This window comes from Ovis aries, chromosome 16, assembly GCF_016772045.2.
Source record: "Ovis aries strain OAR_USU_Benz2616 breed Rambouillet chromosome 16, ARS-UI_Ramb_v3.0, whole genome shotgun sequence".
Taxonomy (NCBI): Eukaryota; Metazoa; Chordata; class Mammalia; order Artiodactyla; family Bovidae; genus Ovis; species Ovis aries.
This window is the reverse complement of record NC_056069.1, coordinates 54887673-54894030: the sequence shown is the minus strand read 5'-3', so window position 1 is coordinate 54894030 and position 6358 is coordinate 54887673. Positions and strand designations below refer to the sequence as shown.

General features: G+C 35.3%; 1 non-coding gene across 1 annotated transcript; it reads left to right on the top strand.

Moving 5' to 3' along the window:
- The first annotated feature begins 4950 nt into the window (after window positions 1-4950).
- LOC114118790 (U6 spliceosomal RNA) lies at window positions 4951-5057 on the top strand. The gene has a single exon (XR_003591953.1). It is a non-coding gene; the product is annotated as a U6 spliceosomal RNA (small nuclear RNA).
- Window positions 5058-6358: the final 1301 nt, after the last annotated feature.

The following is a 6358-nucleotide window of genomic DNA, read 5'->3' as shown; positions in this document are numbered from 1 at the left end:
TTCCCATGAAGTGATGGGACCGGATGCCATGATCTTCATTTTCTGAATGTTGAGCTTCAAGCCTAATTTTTTACTCTCCACTTTCATCTTCATCAAGAGGCTTTTTAGTTCCTCTTCACTTTCTGCCATAAGGGTGGTGTCATCTCCATACCTGAGGTTATTGATATCCCTCCCGGCAATCTTGATTCCAGCTTGTGTTTCCTCCAGCCCAGCGTTTCCCATGATGTACTCTGCATAGAAGTTAAATAAGCAGGGTAACAATATACAGCCTTGCCGCAATCCTTTAGTTGCCTTACTCAAGTTCAAACAAAACAACCAAAAGATGTCAAATATGTCTCCTAGCACACATCCAGATATATAATGTATTTCTAAGCAATGTATAAAACTGTATATTAGAAAAATAGATAAAATATAAAATAGTGTATTAGTTGGCAGATATACTGAATCCCAATATCAGCTACTATCTACACAAGTGTTACTTTCTCTGGTGTGGTGTTTATTTATTATACTCTTCAAAATATTAGGAAAACATTATTGACCTATAGAATATATAGAAATAAAGGCTATTTTCCACTATCTAAGTCTAGAATGATTAAGCCCTTCAGATATATGACAGTAAAAATGATTGTTCCGCCTTATATGGAAACATTACACTGTTCTGTGTCTCCTGTCTATATTGTACATCTCTGTCCCAGGTGTGAAATGTGAAAGTTGCTCAGTTGTGTCTGACTCTTTGCGACCTCATATACTATAGAGTCCATGAGTTCTCAAGGCCAGGAAACCGGAGTGGGTAGCTGTTCCCTTCTCCGGGAGATCGTTCCAACCCAGGTATCAAACCCAGGTCTCCCCCATTGCAGGCAGATTCTTTACCAGCTGAGCTACCATGGAAGTACAAGAATATTGAATTGGGTAGCCTACCCCTTCTCCAAGGGATCTTCCTGATCCAGGAATTGAACCGAGGTCTCCAGCATTGCAGGATTCTTTATCAGCTGACCTACCAGGGAAGCCCAGGTGACTCAGTGATAAAGAATCCACCTGGCAATGAAGGAGATGCAGGGGATATGGGTCTGATCTCTGAGTTGGAAAGTCCCCCTGGAGAAGGAAACGGCAACCCACTCCAGTATTCTTGCCTGGGAAATCTCATGGGCAGAGGAGCCTTGTGGGTTACAGCCCATAGGGTCACAAAGAGTAGAACACAACTGGACACACAGATATATTTATGAAATGTTTTCTCCAATTTCCATCTCTAGCTATTTCAAGTCATTCTGAATATTGCTATAGTATTTCTTCATTTAGGCTTCCCTGGTGGTTCAGATGGTAAACAATCTGCTTACAATGCAGAAGGCCCAGTTTCTATCCTTGTATTGAGAAGATCCCCTGAATAAGGAAATCAAAACTTACTCCAGTGTTTTTACCTGAGATATCTCCCAGACAGAGGAACCTGGGAGGCCGCAGTCCAAAGGGTCACAAAGAGTCAGATACAACTGAGTGAAATTTCTTTATTTAGGAAGACTTCAAATTGTTTTATAATTATATTTACCTGTCTACTTTGTTGACTATAATTTCTTTGAAATGTCAATATCTACCTACCCTGATAACCTGTATAACGTGTGGGTATTTTGGAAACTTGTGTATGTACACACACACACACAACTGGGTGCATCATTGGCTCAATGGACATGACTTTGAGCAAGCTTCGGGAGTTGGTGATGGACAGGGAAGCCTGGTGTGCTGTATGTAGTCCATAGGGTCGCAAAGAGTTAGACATGACTGAATGCTGGAACTGAACTGAACTGAATGATTTCTAAGGTAATTTGAAGACATAAGATTTGAATCAGAGGGTTTATTTTGTTTTTTTTTTTAACCACCTTTTTTACTTTTATTATGTAATAGCAGAATCACATGTAAATAGGTCACTTAAGGTTTAGAATCTCATTAAAAATCTTTCATACTGGGAGAATGAAGAAACTTTAATTTGCTTTATGTTTTAAATATAACTTTTTAAGTTTTACAGATTTTTTTTTCTTTCACTACAGAAAAAGGCATAGTTCTGATAATTACTCTGCTTTTTGCAAATTATCAGAAGGATGTGAAGTGTATTTACTGACATTAATAAGTTACTCTTTGGCATCATTATTCACTAATGAGCCTGTTTCAGAATGTTTGCAAGCTTATGTGACAGGATGACATTTTATTATATGAATAAGGTCAACTCTGTTATTTAGTCCTTGAAAGAAAAAAAAAAAACAATTCTTCATGAAATGTGAAGCTATTAGGTACATTTGACTCAAAGCTTGCTTTAAAGTCAAGAAGTGGCATCTCAAATTCATGTAGCTGCTCTAACCTATGAGGTGGAGTTTTGGCAATTATAAGGGGATGTCAGGAGTTACTTTGCAGATAGTGATTAGCCATGTCAAAGGTTATGTTCAAGCTAAATTTTGAATGGCACAGTGGCTATTATTTGAAAGAGCAAGATATACAGACTTAGAAGTTAAAATGTAAAGTTTGCTCTGTCTTCCTTGAAACTTCCTTGCCTTCATCATCCACTGTCATTAGAAATAGCAAGACCATCATAATTAGGGGCTCTAAGAAACAAGTACACATTATTTTTAGTTGCCTCAGATGCAAAAAAAAAATGACTTGAATTTTGTTCTTTAGGGAATGAGAAGGTTTGGGAATGTTGGCATAAATCTCTGAAATTGTGAGACTGACTTTTTACTAACATAACTCTTGTGACTGTAGAATAAATTGAAATGGAAAAAATCATCTAGAAAGAAGCATATCTCAGTGAAAGGGAAATTATAAACCCCTTGATTATGACAGTATTCCTTTTTGTCAACTGCATTTGTCTCATTATAATAATTTTCAAGTTGATTAAGGTGATTATTGTTATGATCATTATATAATTGTTATAATATACCTTGGAATATGAGGAGAAGGAAATAAAGTAGCATTTTCACTGGTGATTATAGAGAAGGTATAAGGAGTAAGTTTAATAACACACTGTCCAGTAAGGTGAGCAATATTTTGAAAGAATAAAATGTGGAGTGCTTTGTTATATCTCTTAGTAATTGCAGGAGCCCAGCTACATTGACTCATGTCTCCTTTGAATGCTTTGTGAATAGTAAGCATTCAGAGACAGTGAAATTTATTTCCATATATTTTCTCTTCCCTTAAGTAAAGGCATATTTTAGTGAATTAAAAGAAAAAACTTTTTAGTCAATTTTTGTTGGAGTACAGTTGTTTCTGTTTTGTTTTTTTGCTTGTTTTTTTTTTTTTTTTTTTTTTTGCTACATTGTGCAGCATATGGGATCTTAGTTCTCCAATCAGGATGGAACACCGTGTTTCCTTGCCTTGGAAGCATGGAATCTTAACCTCTGGACCACTAGAGAAGTCCCTTCAATAAGTTTTTAGGTATATGATAATTAACTTCTTTGACCTCAATAATATAAAACTATAAGACAGACAAATTTCAAGATTTGATATATAGTAAAAATGAGATCTAACTTCTATGCAGATGTGTTTCATTATCTCAGACAAGCTTCTATTCTTTTTGCTGTGGCCTGTATGCATCATAACTTGGGTAGGCTGAAATGTGAATCAAGGCTACAGAGAGAGAACAGAATGAAGTAACTAAGGGAGCCCATAGGAGAGCAGCCTGTTTGAGTGTACAGGAAACATTGCTGGGAGGAAGGTTGGAGATGAGCAAAATGGACTATCAAACTTTGGATTTCTCACACTCAGTCATCTAATTCTACATGCTTTCTTCTCAAAGTAGATTACTTTGACAGGTAGGGATTGTAACATACTGTATTCAAGTGGAGGTGCAACATAAGGAGTCTGCATGTAGGTAACAGTGATGATAACATTTGGCAAAGTGATAGCGAATGTCCTAAGTGCAGGATTGAAAGCTTGATCCATGTGACTTGAGAAAGCACAGCAATAACTAATGGGACTCCATAAAGAAGAAGATATCAGGACCTGTGGCAGCAGCAAACAGGAGGAAATAATAATTTAAAAAAACATTGCAATTTGAGAGATCCCTCAAATTCATCATTGTATGTGCGCACAGTGAGCGACTAACACACTCAGTCATCAGTCATGTCCGACTCTGTGACCCTATGGACTGTAGCCCACCAGACTCCTCTGTCCATGGATTTTTCCAGGCAGGAATCCTGGAGTGGATTGCAATTTCCTCCTCCAGAAGGTCTTCCCACTCAGGCATCAAACCTTCAACTCTTTTGTCTCCTGCATTGGAAAGCAGATTCTTTACCACTAGCACCACCACGGAAGCCCCAGATTTATCTTTAGTGCTCTAGGAAAACATTGCTCTTTTCAGGGAACACGGCTCAGTTTAAGGGGCATTTTCTTTGACAATTAGGCAAGAATGAATGAGGAGAAAGAATTTGAAACTTGTTATCATTATATTTTGTAATATTTTCATATTCATATTTAACAATATGTATGTTGTAAATCATTTCAGAAGTACAGAACGAGAACAAGTGTCCGATTTTAATCTTAGCCTCAGATTTTAAATATATGTATGTATAAAGTGAATAAATTGCAATCCATTAATATACAGATAAGTATTAATACAATCTTGAGAGTTTTATTTAGGAGACTTAAGTAAGGGAAAACACAAATAAACAAAATAGGATGAAAAAAAGTCAGTAAACCACAATGGGGTCCAAGCACCTCACTACTCAGACATGGATGAAGACACACACTTGGTTATACATGCTATAGATTTTACTAGGGGTAAGGAGAATTATTTACCTGATTTTAAGAACTATAGATCAGATTATATCTTCAAGATTTTTCAAAATTAGAGCTAGTATTATATGATTAGAGTATATAAAGCAATTATGATCCTGTCCCTGAAGTTAGTGTTTTAAAATAATACCTTCTATTTGATTTTCAGTTCCTAATGTCACTGTTAAAACTATTTTGGTGCTCACCTCAGCAATACATGTGTTAAAATTAGAACTATACAGAGAAGAATAGCATGGCCCCTGATTAAGGATGACATGTAAATCTGTGAGGTGTTCCATATTTTTGAAAAGGTTATTTAAAAAGGAATGTATATATAACTGAAGCACTTTGTTGTATAGCAGCAATTAACATAATATTGTAAGCCAATTACACTTCAGTAAAAACAACTTAAAATTAAAATTTTATTTTAAAATAAAAATTGGAATATTTAAGGTATAAAATATGATTCAATATACATATGAAAAGTTTACTACAGTCAAGTTAATTAACATATCTTTTCCTCACATAGCAATCTTTTGTGATCAAAGGACCTGAAATCTACTCTAAAATCTGAAGGAAAGTCAATGAGCTTTAAAAGTTCCCTGCTATATTTAAAGGTCACAAATTAGACATATAATATGAATCTCTTAGAACAATGATATGCAATTATAAGTAAGTGTTTTTAAAGTGTTGTTATTACCAATACAAATTCTGTATATTGTATCACCCTTAAGTAAAATATTAATGTATTTTTAAAATGACTTTTTAAAGGTAGAGACTAACTGGATGTCACATTTATAAGTATATCTACTCACATATTCAAGGGGTTCATTCTAATAAGAATTGTATACTCAGACTAAGTAAATTAATATTTTTTCACTGTATGCTCAAAAGTGCTATGAGTGATAAACTACCCTCGTATCACTAATCTTGTCACTTTAGTAGCCTACAGATTTTTCTCTTGGAAATCAAGTCTGGACTGATTAATATCTACTGTCTTATGAATCTCAAAACTACTAGGCTGAAAGCAAGGTGTTATTTGATGATTGTAAGTTTGATGCATAAAGCAGGGTGCTCAAAGCTGGTGCTCTGGGACAACCCAGAGGGATGGGGTGGGGAGGGAGGTGGGAGGTGTTTTCAGGATGGGGTGATACATGTGCATCCATGGCTGATTAATGTCGATGTGTGGAAAAAACCATCACAATATTGTAAAGTAATTATCCTCCAGTTGAAATAAATTAATTTAAAATATATTTTTAAAGTATTATCTCTTAATGGACAGCTACAAATCCCAAGTAAGAAAAACAGCAAATGGGTATAAAATGAGCCAATCACAATCAAGGAAAGGCTTATGTTTGAGGCTAACAGGAATCTAACTCATTCTGACTTATTTATCTTTCTATCTGCATAGCTTTGCATGCTGTCAAACACATAACCGGAGTTCAGTAATTGGGTTGTGAAGAGATTTATACTACTTCAAATATTAACAAAGTAATGGCCTTTCTAAATAATTTTCACTCCCCATATTCATTGTGAATGTAATGTTGCTTCTTCATTTGTAATCAAATTAATAAATGTGCATGCCATAAATATCAAATGGTGTTGA